This window comes from Lissotriton helveticus (assembly GCF_964261635.1).
Source record: "Lissotriton helveticus chromosome 1_1 unlocalized genomic scaffold, aLisHel1.1 SUPER_1_unloc_7, whole genome shotgun sequence".
NCBI classification, from domain to species: Eukaryota; Metazoa; Chordata; class Amphibia; order Caudata; family Salamandridae; genus Lissotriton; species Lissotriton helveticus.
In genome coordinates, this window is record NW_027611714.1 from 5221305 (window position 1) to 5238603 (window position 17299).

Genomic DNA, 17299 nt, shown 5'->3' on the forward strand with positions numbered 1-17299 from the left:
ATTGAATGCCGGGTACTGAATGTCAAGGCTGCGGAGTCTTGGATCCACCTCATGGCTCTTGAATCCACCCCCAGCCACTCCCGGCTCCTGTATCTCACTTTTGATTCATGGCTCTTTAATCCACCCCAGACACTCTCGGCTCCTTTATCTCACTCTTGATTCCACCTCATGGCTCTTTAAAGGGAGAGGTGTGGCGCCGCGGCCAGGGCGACTGACGCTGGAATCTGGGGACCACGGTTCGATCCCCGGCTCCGGCGGCAGGTTAGCCCAGCACCATGTGACTCTGGGCAATAGCTCGCTTAATCTTCCCGACGGCCCCCAGCGCCTAGAGACCCTTACGGGTGATTGTGCGCTTTACAAATGTGGACTTTACTTTACTTTTTAATCCACCACTAGCCACTCCCGGCTCCTTTATCTGACTCTTGATTCCACCTCATGGCTCTTTAATCCACCCCAGACACTCCCGGCTCCTTTGTCTCACTCTTGATTCCACCTCATGGCTCTTTAATCCACCCACAGACACTCTCGGCTCCTTTATCTCACTCTTGATTCCACCTCATGGCTCTTTAATCCACCCCCAGACACTCTCGGCTCCTTTATCTCACTCTTGATTCCACCTCATGGCTCTTTAATCCACCCCAAAACACTCCCGGCTCCTTTATCTCACTCTTGATTCCACCTCATGGCTCTTTAATCCACCCCAGACACTCCCGGCTCCTTTATCTGACTCTTGATTCCACCTCATGGCTCTTTAATCCACCCCAGACACTCTCGGCTCCTTTATCTCACTCTTGATTCCACCTCATGGCTCTTTAATCCACCCCCAGACACTCCCGGCTCCTTTATCTCACTCTTGATTCCACCTCGTGGCTCTTTAATCCACCCCCAGCCACTCTCGGCTCCTTTATCTCACTCTTGATTCCACCCCATGGCTCTTTAATCTACCCCAGCCACTCCCGGCTCCTTTATCTCCCTCTTGATTCCACCTCATGGCTCTTTAATCCACCCCCAGACACTCCCGGCTCCTTTGTCTCACTCTTGATTCCACCTCATGGCTCTTTAATCCACCCACAGACACTCTCGGCACCTTTATCTGACTCTTGATTCCACCTCATGGCTCTTTAATCCACCCCCAGACACACCCGGCTCCTTTATCTCACTCTTGATTCCACCTCGTGGCTCTTTAATCCACCCCCAGCCACTCTCGGCTCCTTTATCTCCCTCTTGATTCCACCTCATGGCTCTTTAATCCACCCCAGCCACTCCCGGCTCCTTTATCTCCCTCTTGATTCCACCTCATGGCTCTTTAATCCACCCCCAGACACTCCCGGCTCCTTTATCTCACTCTTGATTCCACCCCATGGCTCTTTAATCCACCCCAGCCACTCCCGGCTCCTTTATCTCCCTCTTGATTCCACCTCATGGCTCTTTAATCCACCCCAGACACTCCCGGCTCCTTTATCTCCCTCTTGATTCCACCTCATGGCTCTTTAATCCACCCCCAGACACTCCCGGCTCCTTTATCTCACTCTTGATTCCACCTCATGGCTCTTTAATCCCCCCATTTTACATTGACGTAACTTGAAAAAGGAATTACGAGTTAGTTCAAGGGGTCACCATTGAAAATTTATTTTCTTCATATGAAGTTGCTTAGCTTATATTTAAACTAAACTTTGAATCAAACTTTAACAATACATTTCTTCTACTGATCAGAAACATTTCTAGAAAATATGTGAATCATGTTATACAATGTCAAACTTATTATGAAAAAGCATCAAGGGTCAAGAGTAGACATTCTTGTTACCTCTTTTCGGCATGATCTATGAAGTGAAGGAGTCGAGATCCAGGTGTTGATAAAGGTGAGTTTATTCAATAAGTAAGGCAGTACAAGTATTCACCATCCTGCCTCAGCAACCGCCAGGATCAGAATGGAGAATTTGGAACCATTTTGGTAAGAGAACAAAGAATACTTGCTGGCATAACATTCTAAGCTTGGAAAACAGTAATAACATTAAGATGAGAGGCACAACATATCTCCTCCCTTTAAAGAGAAAAAAAAACATCAAAATTTTATAAGTAAGGAAAGAAAGAGAAAGAACAACAAATTGAGGGAGAAGAGAAAGGAGGAGAGAACAAAGATTAAATTTTAATATCTGATAAATTCATCATATTTTGAGTAATTATAGTTAAACATTTTCTTTTCCTTAGGGAACATTAAATTTGTGAAATGCAACAATACTAATGTATGTATAGAATAACCACTGTAATGAAAGTACTGCTGAAGCTAAGTAAAAAGATTACGTAGGGTTAAAACAGTAGGAAGGGCGTGTGTACACCTCACATTGAATAAGTATAGAGACTAGCTTTGAACAACCCTACGAAGAAAATAACTTCTAAACTTAAAGTACCAGCAAAAACAAGAAGCTTCAAACACGAAGCTAAATTTGTAGCATTAAATTCGTAACATGTAATTAACAACAATCAATTAAATCGTAAAGGCAATATAGACTAACTGCTCTATCAGGTATTGAAAGTGATACAGATTTGAATCGCTGTATATAGCATTGAAAGTAAAACTGGCTTGAAGTATTGTACAAAGCATAGAACGAAACATAGGCATACCTGAATTGTTGTATGAAGTATAAGTGTATATCAGACTTATAAGAATTAGTGTAAAAAGCATTGAAAGTAACACACACTCGAAATACTGTAAGAAGCATAAAACGTAATACGGAATATTGGATTACTGAATTAGCATTGTAAGCAATACTGACTTATAAGAATAGCTGTATAAATACCTTGCATAAAATTTTGTAAAAATAATAATGAATGCATGACAGCAGACTTACAAGATGGCTGTAAGATAGTGATATTTAAATTGCTGAATTATGCTGAAATACCTATAACATACCCTTTAATTAATAAGAATATGAGCCCCCATGTATAAATAATAGCTCTATGAAGCAACGACAAGTAGAGTACTCACTTAATCAGTACAGGCTTCCACATGATTGAACTATAATGGGAACACGTTTTTTTTTTTTAGTAAACTGTAATGCACTCATAGGACATTTTATATTAATTCCATGCTCTCAGACTTCCACAAAAGTGAATTTTAAATGAAAGTAACTCGTTTTCTCTTTTGTAGCAAGAAATGTTGTCAGACTCTGTAAATCCTAGTATAAAATCACTGTACTCCACATAACCGAATTTTTGAAGGAGATAATTTGTTTTCTCTTAGCAGCACAGGTTTTCTCTTCTTCTTGGTGGTAAGTTAGAGTACTTGAGCTAGATCTGGCGCATATGCGTCGACTGCAAGTACCACATCATCAGATCTTGGGTCAAGAACAATATGTAAATCATATTGTTGTAACCATCCAAGAATTGCTGGGCCTTCTTCGGAAACGAAAATCTTGCCCAAAGCAGATCTCCCTTTAAATTGAAAAGAAGTATCCATGACTCCCTTCAATTTAATTACTTTTCCTGTATAACCTTTCGGCATGAAATCACTGTGTAATAGTGGTACAGATGGCCAAAGCTCCCTATACATACTATAAGGTAAAATGGAAAACATTGAGCCTGGATCAACCATGAGGGTAACGGGAATATCATTGAGAATAAAAGAAGCTTTTGGCTTCTGCAAGACAAAGTGAGTATTGTCATAATCAGCATCACCGTCCACATATAAGAACATTTCTTGAGAGGAGGCGTCATCTTCAACAAAATTAACTCTATTAATTGCAGGAGATTTGCATACTTTACTAATGTGTCCACGCTTACCACAATTACTGCAGGTTTTGTCTCTGGCAAAACAATCTTGAAAATCAGCAGCATGAGACATATCTCCACAACGAAAACATCCCATAAATTTCATTTTCCCACTAGGATTATTATAAACAGACTTAGACTTGGAAAGAAAAGTTTTGGGTTTAGTGTTCAATTTATCAACATTGGAAGGTAGTTCTTTATCAGATTTGGAGGCTTGGACAATGTTGACAGTTTCTTCCTTTTTTATCTCAAGAAGACGCATCTCGTCCATGCATTTGTCTGATTCTTCGACGACTTTAGCAATTGTGATGGCTTCTAACAATGTAGGGTTTTTAGCTGCCCATAGTTTTTGCTGCATACGCTTGTTTTTACATTGTACTATCAGTTGATCTCGAATCATCTGATCTGCCATGGCTCCAAAGTCACATTTCAGGGATAATTCTCGTAAGCGAGCAACCATTTGATCAACTGTTTCTTTGTTTTTTTGTGGAACAGTATAGAATTTGTGCCTTTGCATGACAATATTAATTTGTTTTCCAAAGTATTTTTCTAGTCTCAATTTTGCCTCATTGTAGGGGTTATCAATAGGCTCACCATCATCATTTAAAAGTTCTGGTAGGAATTTGAAGACATGTTGTCCTGCTTTGCCCAGGGAATTCAATAGTATAGCTTTCTTCCTGGTCGCAGGAAATCTAAGGCCATCTATGGCCTCAAGGTAATTTTCGAAGAACCCTAGTCATTCTTCCCATTCCGTGGTGGGAACCTCCCCTTCAATAAGGAAAGCTGGTGGTGGCGAAATTGTATGGTTGGCAGTGGTAGCCATGTAATTTGTATTTTGCAAATTTATAATTTATAATTTAAAATTTTTTGCGGACTAAAGCTGAGGCAGGTGAAGAAAAATGTAAAGTAAGGTATCTTGCTTGTATTGGATAAGGTAAACTGTAGCAAAGTAGTATTTGAAAGGATATAGTTGTGTTGCCGGTTGAAATTGAACTTGGTTGGCAAAACGGCAATGAAAACGAAGCTGTTTTATACGTGGTTGGCAAAAGTTCTAAAAATGGCCGCTAGACGCAATGCGCGATGACGTCAGTGCGCATAGAGCGTCAGTCACCAGCAGCGTCTCTTAGTAACTGGGAGACAGAACGAAGAGTTCTCGCGCTAGCATGGCGCTTGAGAACGTTGAAATCTCTCGCGCTGACTTGCGCTGTGTGCTCGAGCGCAGGGACGCGGAAAACGGCCCAAACAACCCAAAAAGAAAGAAACAGTACCTCGGGTTGCCGCTTTTCAGGAGCACAGGAGCGGTGAGCGCCGTGAGGGAACAGCGCTTAGCGGGAGACCACAGGAAGCGCCAACCAGGAAAGAGGAACGAAGTGTAGCAGAACAGCTCTCCAGGAACACCAGAAACTCCTCACAGACGTGGTAGACCGGAGCGTCGCCAAAATGAAGTGAAGGAGTCGAGATCCAGGTGTTGATAAAGGTGAGTTTATTCAACAAGTAAGGCAGTACAAGTATTCACCATCCTGCCTCAGCAACCGCCAGGATCAGAATGGAGAATTTGGAACCATTTTGGTAAGAGAACAAAGAATACTTGCTGGCATAACATTCTAAGCTTGGAAAACAGTAATAACATTAAGATGAGAGGCACAACAATCTAATTTTAACAAAGTTCACGTGTTAGTATTTTTATAAATACACAGTATTTAGCATTGAATTCAAGCAGTTTGGGGCCTAGTGTGTGTAAGTGTGGCAGCTGTGTACATTTTTGTCTTTTTAAACATTTAGTTTTGCAAACCTGACTGGTGCTTTAGGCATTTATTTGAAAGAAAATGTAAAATTTGAACGGTCTGCAATATGTCAACAAAGTTTTGATCCCATCAAATAAAGTATTAACTCTGCTCCCGCACTACAGCCTTGTGTGGAAGGACGCAATATTTTGGTGACTGTGCTGCTAGTGCATATGGCATGGGGGCTGTTTTGCCACAAGTGAAGGATGGAAGGAAGTCACTGTAGGGTTTGCTTCTAGAAGGATGAAAGAATTGAAAACAAGATATTCCATAATAGATCAAATAAATGTTGGCATGTGTATGGGGTCTTGGCAAGTTTAATCCATATCTCTGGAAGGAAAATATTGTTTACGGACAGATCACAGATCACTCGTTGATATTTTGTCTGGAAACAAAATTAAGAAAGCCACAGCCAGATTATCAAATTATTGGAGTTCAATTTTTAGAGGGATTCACATTGTGGGAGGAAAGAGTGTTAGAACTGACTTTCTGTCTCGTTTACCAGTTGATGGAGATTTTTGTGAGGTGGATGTACAGGAAGAAATTAAGGAATGTATCATTGCCATAGTTGAAGATTTGTTCATTTGTTCCGATATGATGGTATTGTGGGATCGGTTGAGGGAGGATTCTGTATTCAACGCGATTATGAATTTTGGTAAATTTGGGTCAGCAGGGAAAAAACCTGCTAAATCTTCTTGCAAGCTGGTGGATGAGTTATCTGTGAAAGGAGGATTGTTGGTGAGGGGTGATAAATTGATTGCACTAGGAGTTTTCCACCAAAAGACTTTGGAGACAGCTCATATTGGCCATCTGGGTATGAATGCCACGAAGCAGAGGATAAGAATTTATTTCTGGTGGCCTGGGGTCGATGTGGAGGTAGAAGGATTTGTTTTTTTTTTGGTCCTCATTCTGCCAATTGACTAGTTGGCAATACTCCCTTTCCCTTACTGAGGGCCGGATGGGAATAGAGTCTTTCCACACAAGAAATCCAGCTGCTTCCACTCCTGCCCCTCACACGCATAGCATGCAGAGGAGGGGGACCAGAACCAACAGCTGGATATATGACGTTACCACGCGTTCTTTTACCACACAGACCATTACCACGCATTTTTTACAACGCAGGACCCTTTACCACGCATACCATTACAACGCTGGTATTTACAACGCAGGTACTATTACAACGCATACCATTACAACGTAAGTATAGGTAAGTAAATAATATGGTAAAATAATTTAATTATTAATAATATTTTTTTAAATTAATAAATTATTTTAATATTTAATATTTTAATTATTTATATTAATATTTATTTATTAATTTTTAAATATATATGTTAAAAATACCCCTGTACCCCAAAACCCAAACCCAGCCCTAAAACCTAAAAATACCCCTGAACCCCAAAACCCAAACCCAGCCCTGAACCCTAAAAATACCCCTGTACCCCAAAAACTGAAAACTGACCCTGAACCCTAAAAATACCCCTGTACCCCAAAAACTGAAAACTGACCCTGAACCCTAAAAATACCCCTGTACCCCAAAAACTGAAAACTGACCCTGAACCCTAAAAATACCCCTGTACCCAAAAACTGAAAACTGACCCTGAACCCTAAAAATACCCTGGTACCCCAAAAACTGAAAACTGACCCTGAACCCTAAAAATACCCCTGTACCCAAAAACTGAAAACTGACCCTGAACCCTAAAAATACCCCTTTACCCAAAAACTGAAAACTGACCCTGAACCCTAAAAATACCCATTTACCCAAAAACTGAAAACTGACCCTGAACCCTAAAAATACCCATTTACCCAAAACCCAAACCTAAAATATTTTAAATAAAATTATATACTTACCAATACTTACGTTGTAATGGTATGCGTTGTAAAGGTACCTGCGTTGTAAATACCAGCGTTGTAATGGTATGCGTGGTAAAGGGTCCTGCGTTGTAAAAGTTGCGTGGTAAAGGTAGGTCGTGGTAAAAGTTGCGTGGTAAAGGTTGTATACCCCAACAGCTACTTATTGACTTAATCATTGGATCCCGTTCCTCTGACACCCGTCAACCAACATAGCCCACACCTTCTCTTGACCTCTAGGGTCACACGACATATCTAGTTGACTTGTACGTATGATGTTGTTTTTACACTCAGAGAAATGGGGTGGAACAGCCGATTTTCAAGCTTTACAGATCTCTCGTCTACCCAATAAAATGACATAAAACATGAATCTAGCGGCCATTTTATTTGAAGCCAAAATGCTATCTTGGCCTAGTCCGCAAAAAAATAAGTACCAATGTTACTTCTATCTGAATGTCTGTTACATCCTTTAAAAATTCACATATGCCCCTTCAAAATTTGGTAATCACTGGGCAAGTTAAAACATATGACAGTCATTTGCTAGGGGATCTTGGCATCTTGAACAAACATACTCAGGAACATTTTTTCAATTTTGCAGGGGACCAGTAGACCCGATAAAGGGTGAAAAGATAGTTACGCTTGAGATACGCAGGTTTAACTGTCTCTCGAAGCAATGCAAAGAGCCCAACCAAGCCTCACTCAGATTAATATTTTCCACATCATTACGCCAAAGCTTTTGGATATCCTGATTCATATCATCTTCAGCTTTAATCAGGGCTGGATACCACAAGGCCACTTCTTTATTGATATTCCCCGTTTTCATCGCTTGAATTAGCCAGGCATCATCCATCTGCTCCTCCCAATGTTGCCTAGCCCACCAAGCAGAAAGTTGATAATGTTTGAATCTGGTTAATTGTCCACGAGTGCATAAAGTCAGGGATCCCCAAGTGTTGTATCCCAGCATCCACGTTGTGGATGTTGCCTAGTGATGGTTACCATGCCATCTTAGAATGTTCTGAGGAGCTGCTCAGAGGATGAAGGCAGTTGATGCAGATGAAGACATGCCATGGGACTGCTCCATGTAACTTAAATAAATACATTATTCATCTTAATCTACAAGTCTACTTTGTAATAAGGGCGACGAGGATGGGCTGGAGAGGAAGATGACAGAATTATAACTACTGGTTATTTTGAGTTGGACAACCCCTGGCGAAAGAAGTATTCAAATCCAGAAGCATTTGATGTGTAGTGCTTGGAGTTGCTGGTTCGTGGAAATCACCTGGGAACCTGATATAAAGAAGTGGATTTGAGGTTAGTGATAAGTGTGTGATGACTGTGCCTTGATAGCACCAGCGGCTGCCATCGTGTTAATTAAAGAAAATATGCATCTGCGATTTGAAGGAAGGCGTGTTGTTTAATTAATCGTCTGGCGCGAGGACTGGTGAAACACTGAGAATAAATTATACTTCCACTGTGATACATGAATTACTGCATAGAAAAGAGATTGAGATTGTCCTGCTATGCGTAAGGTTTACTGTTAAGTAAATCACTTCGATTTTTGTTAACAAGCATTGGCATATCAATCAATCAATCAATAAAATCTATTTGTAGAGCGCGCTATTTATCCGTGAGGGTCTCAAGGCACTGAGGGGGGAGGGGGGGGCGGAAGCTTCACTACTGTTCGAAGAGTCAGGTCTTGAGGAGTCTTCTGAAGGCGAGTAGGTCTTCAGTCTGCCGTAAGTGAGTAGGAAGGGTGTTCCTGGCCTTGGCGGTGAGGTAGGAGAAGGATTTGCCGCCTGAGGTGGTTCGTTGGATGCGGGGGACAGTGGTGAGGGCAAGGCTGGTGGATCAGAGTGGCGGCAAGGGGTGTGGAAGCTGAGTCTGCTGTTCAGGTAGGCGGGTCCGGCGGTCTGGAGTGCTTTGTGTGCGTGGATGAAGAGTTTGAAGGTGATCCTCTTGTCGACGGGGAGCCAGTGTAGGTTTCTCAGGTGGGGGGTGATGAGGTTGCGGCGGGGGACGTTGATGATCGGTCAGGCGGAGGCATTTTGGATGCGCTGTAGTCGTCGTAGGTGTTTGGCTGGGATTCCGGCATAGAGTGCGTTGCCATAGTCCAGCCTGCTGCTGACAAGGGCCTGTGTCACCGTTCTTCTTGTTTCGGTCGGGATCGACTTGTAGATCCTGCGGAGCATGCGGAGGGTGTTGTAGCAGGAGGAGGAGACGGCGTTGACCTGTTTAGACACGGAGAGGGAGGAGTCGAGGATGAATCCAAGATTGCGTGCGAGGTCGGTGGGTGTCGGTGCTGTCCCTAGAGGGGTTGGCCAGCAGGAATCGTCCCAGGCTGAGGGGTTGGGTCCGAGGATGAGGACCTCTGTCTTGTCTGAGTTCAGTTTCAGACGGCTGCTCCTCATCCAGTCGCCGATGGCCTTCATTCCGTTGTGGATGTTGGTTTTGGCGGTGCGTGGGTCCTTGGTGAGGGAGAGGATGAGCTGAGTGTCGTCAGCTTAGGAGATGATGTTGAGGTTGTGGTGCCGGGCCACTTGTGCGAGGGGGGCCATGTAGATGTTGAACAGCGTCGGGCTGAGGGAGGAGCCCTGGGGGATACCGCAGATGATGTCCGTGGCTTTGGATTGGAGCGGTGGGAGGCGGACGCTCTGGGATCTGTCGGAGAGGAAGGATGTGGTCCAGTCGAGGGCTTTCTCTTGGATACCGGCTTCTTGGAGGCATGTTTTTAGAGTGCGATGGCAGACCGTGTCGAAGGCGGCCGAGAGGTCCAGGAGGATGAGGGCAGATGTTTCGCATTTGTCTAATTGGTGCCTGATGTCATCTGTGGCGGAGATGAGGGCTGTCTCGGTGCTGTGGTTTCATCTGAAACCTGATTGGGACGGGTCCAGGATGTTGTTGTCTTCGAGGTGGCGGGTCAGTTGCATGTTGATGATTTTCTCGATGACCTTCCCTGGAACGGGAGCAGGGAGATGGGCCGGAAGTTCTTGAGGTCCTTGGGGTCTGCCTTGGGCTTTTTGAGGCGGGCGTTGATTTTGGCGTGCTTCCAGCTTTGCGGGAATGCCGCTGTTTCGAAGGAGATGTTGATGATCTTCCGTAGTTGGGGTGTGATGGCTGCGTCTGCCTTGTTAAATATGTGGTGTGGGCACGGGTCTGTCGGTGATCCTGAGTGGATGGAGTTCATGACCTTGCTTGTCTCGACGTTGCTGATGTTGGACCAGGAGGTCAGGCGGTTGGTGCTGTTGGTGTTCGGGAGAGGGGTGGAGTCTGGCGTGGTCGGGTCGGTCATGGTGTTGAAGCTTTCGTGGATGTCGGCGATCTTGCGGTGGAAGAAGATGGCCAGCGAGTCGCACAGTTCCTGGGAGGGCGGGATGTCGTTGGTGTTGGCGCTGGGGTTGGAGAGTTCTTTTACAATGCGGAAGAGCGCTTTGCTGTCGTGTGCATTGTTATCCAGGCGGTCTTTGAAGGAGGATCTCTTCTCTGATCTGATGAGGTGGTGGTGTCTGCGGGTGGCGTCCTTGAGGGCTGCGTGGTTGTCCGGTGTGCCTTCGTGGAGACATTTCTTCTCCAGTTTCCGGCGTGCGCGCTTGGAGGCCAGGAGCTCTTCGGTGAACCAGGTGGCTCTCTTGCTGGCGTGGTTGTTGGAGGGTTTCTTCAGTGGGGCGAGGGTGTTGGCACAGTCGTTGATCCACTATCTGAGGTTGCGGGTTGCGGCGTCTGGGTTGGTGGGGTCGGTGGGTGTGTTCTTGGAGAGGGTGGTGATCAGCAGATCTTCGGTGACTTTGCTCCAGCAGCGGCGAGCCAGCTGTTGGATGCGATGGTGCATGGTTGGTTTTTTGAAGCAGAAGTGAATGCAGCGGTGGTCGGTCCAGTGGGATTCGGTTGTGTGGTAGAAGGTGACGTGGGTGCTTGTGGAGAAGATGGCGTCCAGCGTGTGGCCGGCGGTGTGGGTGGGCGCGGTGACGAGTTGTCTGAGGCCGAGGTTGGCGAGGGTGCCGATCAGCGTAGAGGAGTTGGCGTCGTTGTTGTTCTTGTTGTGGAAGTTCAGGTCCCCGAGGAGGATGTAGTCCGTGGAGACGAGTGCGTGGGTGCTGGCGAGGTCGGAGATGGAGTCGCTGAAGCAGGTCTGTAGATGTGAGTTACTCTGAGGGTGGTGTTGGGGTCGGTGTGGATCCGGAAGTGCAGGTGTTCGGCGGAGTTGAGGGAGTCGTCTGCATGGGTGGTGACCTTGAGGGTGGACTTGTGGACGATGGCTATTCCTCCTCCGATGCCGTTGGCGTGGTCCCTGCGAGTGATCTTGTATCCGTCTGGGATGGCTACGGCGATGTCTGGTGCAGAGGAGTTGTTCCACCACGTCTCGGTCAGGAAGGCTACGTCCGGGCCTGTGGTGTCGAGCAGGTCCCAGAGCTCGATGGCGTGTTTGCGTGCGGAGCGGGTGTTGAGGAGTATGCTGCGGAGGAGGTTGGGTCTGGCTCTTGGTGGTTTGATGGTTCTGTCGCAGGTGAATCTGCAGCTGCAGCAGGAGAAGGGTCCGTGGGTGTGTTTTGGGGCGGCTTGGTTGCAGCGTTGGTCTCGGCCGGTGTTGAGAGCATGGAGGGAGTCGGCGTCGTAGCTGAGTCTGGGTCGGGTGCGGTGGGGGTGTGGGGGCCAGGGGTTCTGGCGCTGGGCGCTGTCCAGGTGCGGACGGGCACAGACGGGCTTCCCGTAGGTGCGCCAGCGGCGCCCCCGCTGAGCGCAGCCGCTACGTGGCCACGTAGCGGCTTCCATATGAGGGGATGTGGGAGGGAGGAGCAGCTGGGAGGTGGGAGTAGGGCGGTGAATGGGATTGCAGGTGGGTGGGGCCGCAGGGAGGCAATGGTGGGAAAAATGGGCAGGGGCCGCGGGAGAACTGGGCACCGGAAGGAACAAGTTTAGGCAAGGAAACAAGTACAGGCACAGAGGAAAAAAAACAAGTCTGGGCAAGAGAGCAAGTTCAGGCACAGGGGAATAAAAACAAGTCTGGGCAAGAAAGCAAGTACAGGCACAGGGGAATAAAAACAAGTCTGGGCAAGAAATCAAGTACAGGCACAGGGGAATAAAAACAAGTCTGGGCAAGAAAGCAAGTTAGGCAGAGGGGAAAAATACAGGATTAGGCAAAAACAATGCAGGCAGAGCCGTGCAGCAGCGTGGGGAGCGACCTGCCTGCGAGCAGGATCATAGGTCGCATAGCCAATAGGTCTCGCCTTTGGGACCTTTAAGTTATGTTTAGTTATACAGTACAATATCCTTGGTGCAACAACATCAACTGTTGCATGGTTATACACTCATAAGGTCCCAAAGGCGAGACCTATTAGCTATGCCAATGCTTGTTAGCTTTGCTGTTAATGGCAAAGCAAACGTGCAGCTGCAGCATTACAAATGCATTGAAACAACAGCGTGTGGAGATAAAGCAAACACTGTCGACACTGTTCATCACTGTTGATTTTTACAAATTGTAACTCAGGATAGTTATCGTTGTGTTCCCATATGTATTCTTTGTAGGCGCTTGTTGGTTGGAATAAATACCAGTTATTATAATTATACTAGTATGTTTTGCTGCGCTTTTACCAAAGCAGTATCGTCAATGGGCATTAAAATACATCTACCATAATAAACACCCTATCAATTACACCAATCTCTAAAATAGATGTTTAAGTTCTATACCACTTGCATACCGCTAGATAAAAAATGCAGTTACCCACAAACCCCACTTTTTGTCTTGAGACAAGCATTTCTGGATATATAAACACATTCCCTTAAATGTTGTTCGTGACGTTCAACACACAGCGCCCAGAGATCCCCTTGTCAAACACGCAGAGCTTGGTGCACGCCGTGTGTTAACCACGCAGTAAACCCATATTTTAAACAAGCCACGCTCAGTGCACCCGTGTGTTAACCATGCACCGTTCAGTGTGTTAAACTCTTGCTTTCAGTGCACCTCATGAGTTCAAGACACAGCGCCCAGAGCTTCCCGTGTCAAAAACGCAGCGCTTGGTGCACGCCTTGTGTTAAATACGCTGCGTTCTGTGGACCCCCTGTGTCTAACAGGCAGTGCTCAGTGCACCCCATTTGTCACTCACGCTGCACTAGCTGCACCCAGTGTTTGCGCTCAGTGCACCTTGTGGTTAAACACGCAGCGCTCAGACCACCAGTGCATCAAGGCGCTGCCCTCAGTGCTCCCTGTGGGTTAACACGCAGTTCAGTAAAACTAAGTGATTGGACATGGAAAAAACATCAGTCCGGGTTTTGCCTCTGACAAACAAGGCAAACTGAGAAGGGGTAATGGATATTGCTAGGAGTTACCAATGCTGTGTACATCATTATGGGGCGAGCAGTGGACAAATATAAAACTTCTCCCTGTGTAAAATGCTGCTCTCAGGCTAACTTTTTCCCCCTTACCTTTCAGGCAGTAATGCGGTAGACGAAGAAGGACATCAGGTAAGGGCGCTAAATGCAACACCAGCTTATATCTGCTTTTCTTTTTGAAGATGTATTCCTTGGCAATTATTAATCCTGAATGCCTTCTCCACCTGTGATGAACAAAAGACAAGAATCCCTTTTCCTTATTTTGTACATCCATAATATTTAGTTTTATTCTTACAATATGAATTGTTTTATGATGTATTGACAAATATTTTCTATACGTTTTTATTAATATAAATATACACTGAGTTTACACTAGCAGCTGTATTAAAAAGATGAATGGAACTCCATGTAGCTACAGCGAGGAGGAACACCTAGCCACGTGCAGATTCTGCTAACGCACATTACACAGACAAAAATGAGTGTGTTCTATGCTGCAGAGCTTACAATGGCACGTGCAATATATGCATACAGGTGAGTAGAGCTCAATGTCTGCCGAGCTTATAGTAAGGGTGTCCAGTTTACATTAAAACACATCATGTAGGTATATCCTGCAACTTACCAGAAGTTCTACGTGAGAGAGGGAGGTCTCAAGGACTCCAAAATATAAACAAGAAAAAAAGCGCTTGCACGGCAGCAGGGGGGAGGGATTCACTCGCCGGAGCGATAATTGCGACCAGATGGGCCACGTGCTCCCGCAAGTGAATCTCCTGACGTGCACGTGTTGCCATTGAAGGCAATGGAACGCGTGCACGTGCTTGGCTGAAAAGCCTTAGTGCTCGGAAAAGGTCTTTATGCTTTGCAACGCATGCGCGTTGCGAAGGCCAGAGACCTAAAAACGAGTGGAAGATTAAATGCCAGCTCTGTGTGGGCGATTCAGAAAAGGGGGTGGTGATGGACAGAGTATCTGAGTCACTGCACCATCCCAGTTCAGAACCTGGCTACAACCGTGAGCTAAAAAACGGTGATGGATCAAGCCCTGATCTTTTGACTGGGTTGGAGTGTTCTGCTTAATTCAGATACTCTGTCCATCACCACCCCCCTTTTTGAATCGTATTAGCCACCACTAGTGTGGAAGGGTATGCTCAGATGTGAGTCCCTTGCTCACTGCACCATCAGGATTAAAGCAAGCCGGGCCGAAGACGGCTGCAATGCTAGAAACCGGTCCCCGGAATCTTGTTTCCTTTCCAGTAAAGAATTGGCTTGGTAGTTTGGTCTGCCCTGTTCCCATGATGCACTGGGCCAGGGCCAGACTAATTTGCATGTAGCCAGGTTCTGAACTGGGATGGTGCAGTGAGCTAAGAAACGGTGATGGTTCAAGCCCTGATCTTTTGACTGGGTAGGAGTGTACTGCTTAATTCAGATACTCTGTCCATCACCACCCACCTTTTTGAATCGTTTTAGCCACCACTAGTGTGGAAGGGTATGCTCAGATGTGAGTCCCTTGCTCACTGCACCATCAGGATTCAAGCAAGCCGGGCTGAAGATGGCTGCAATGCCAGAAACCGGTCCCCAGAAGCTTGTTTCCTTTCCAGTAAAGAATTGGCTTGGTAGTTTGGTCTGCCCTGTTCCCATGATGCACTGGGCCAGGGCCAGACTAATTTGCATGTAGCCAGGTTCTGAACTGGGATGGTTCAGTGAGCTAAAAAACGGTGATGGATCAAGCCCTGATCTTTTGACTGGGTAGGAGTGTTCTGCTTAATTCAGATACTCTGTCCATCACCACCCCCCTTTTTGAATCGTTTTAGCCACCACTAGTGTGGAAGGGTATGCTCAGATGTGAGTCCCTTGCTCACTGCACCATCAGGATTCAAGCAAGCCGGGCCGAAGACGGCTGCAATGCCAGAAACCGGTCCCCGGAAGCTTGTTTCCTTTCCAGTAAAGAATTGGCTTGGTAGTTTGGTCTGCCCTGTTCCCATGATGCACTGGGCTAATTTGCATGTAGCCAGGTTCTGAACTGGGATGGTGCAGTGAGCTAAAAAATGGTGATGGATCAAGCCCTGATCTTTTGACTGGGTAGGAGTGTTCTGCTTAATTCAGATACTCTGTCCATCACCACCCCCCTTTTTGAATCGTTTTAGCCACCACTAGTGTGGAAGGGTATGCTCAGATGTGAGTCCCTTTCTCACTGCACCATCAGGATTCAAGCAAGCCGGGCCGAAGACAGCTGCAATGCCAGAAACCGGTCCCCGGAAGCTTGTTTCCTTTCCAGTAAAGAATTGGCTTGGTAGTTTGGTCTGCCCTGTTCCCATGATGCACTGGGCCAGGGCCAGACTAATTTGCATGTAGCCAGGTTCTGAACTGGGATGGTGCAGTGAGCTAAAAAACGGTAATGGATCAAGCCCTGATCTTTTGACTGGGTAGGAGTGTTCTGCTTAATTCAGATACTCTGTCCATCACCACCCCCCTTTTTGAATCGTTTTAGCTCTGTGTGTGCAGCCAACCGTGAAGGGATAATTCGCGCCAAAGAGAAACTATACTTTAAAAGCAAAGTGTGCAGTCAAGTGTGAAGAAACAATCATCTTACAAGCGTGAAGGCGAAAGAAGCTTTATTTAAAGATAAGCAAAGCCTACGACATGTGTGGCTCAGCATGAATTAATTGTAAATGGAAGCTGAGTAAGTGTTGAATTGAAAATAAACTTTGTCTTCAGTGCGAATTTGGCAGCGCCTGTGTTTCGAATCTGTTAATTGAAAAGTAAACATGCAGCAGAGTCAAGTGAAGGAATCGAATTAGGCAGCTCTTGTATTTCAGCTCGTGCAGTGGAGCCTGAAGGGAAGAGAGCTGTTAAGTGAAAGTAAACACCATGTGTGTCTTAAGTCGTGCAGTGGACCCTGAAGGGAAGAGAGCTGTTAATTGAAAGTAAACACCGTGTGTGTCTTAAATCGTGCAGTGGAGCCTGAAGGGAAGAGAGCTGTTAATTGAAAGTAAACACCGTGCGTGTCTTAACTCGTGCAGCGGAGCCTGAAGGGAAGAGAGCTGTTAAGTGAAAGTAAACACCGTGTGTGTCTTAACTCGTGCAGCGGAGCCTGAAGGGAAGAGAGCTGTTAATTGAAAGTAAACACCGTGTGTGTCTTAACTCATCCAGTGGAGCCTGAAGGGAAGAGAACTATTAATTGAAAGTAAACACCGTGCGTGTCTTAACTCGTCCAGTGGAGCCTGAAGGGAAGAGAGCTGTTAATTGAAAGTAAACACCTTGCGTGTCTTAACTTGTGCAGTGGAGCCTGAAGGGAAGAGAGCTGTTAATTGAAAGTAAACACGGTGTGTGTATTAACTCATCCAGTGGAGCCTGAAGGGAAGAGAGCTATTAATTGAAACTAAACACCGTGCGTGTCTTAACTCGTCCAGTGGAGCCTGAAGGGAAAAGAGCTGTTAATTGAAAGTAAACACCGTGTGCGTCTTAACTCGTGCAGTGGAGCCTGAAGGGAAGAGAGCTGTTAAGTGAAAGTAAACACTGTATGTGTCTTAACTCGTGCAGTGGACCCTGCAGGGAAGAGAGCTGTTAATTGAAAGTAA

The 17299-nt window shown here is 45.8% G+C and overlaps 1 protein-coding gene across 1 annotated transcript in view; it reads right to left on the reverse strand.

Annotated features, from left to right (window-relative positions):
• The window catches only part of LOC144806392 (uncharacterized), a 29482-nt gene extending 15531 nt beyond the window's left edge, over positions 1-13951 (reverse strand). Inside the window, exon 1 of the mRNA XM_078672756.1 lies at positions 13821-13951. The gene's annotated coding sequence lies outside the window, so the exon portion shown is untranslated. The remainder of the gene's footprint in view (positions 1-13820) is intronic.
• Between the last annotated feature and the right edge of the window lie 3348 nt (positions 13952-17299).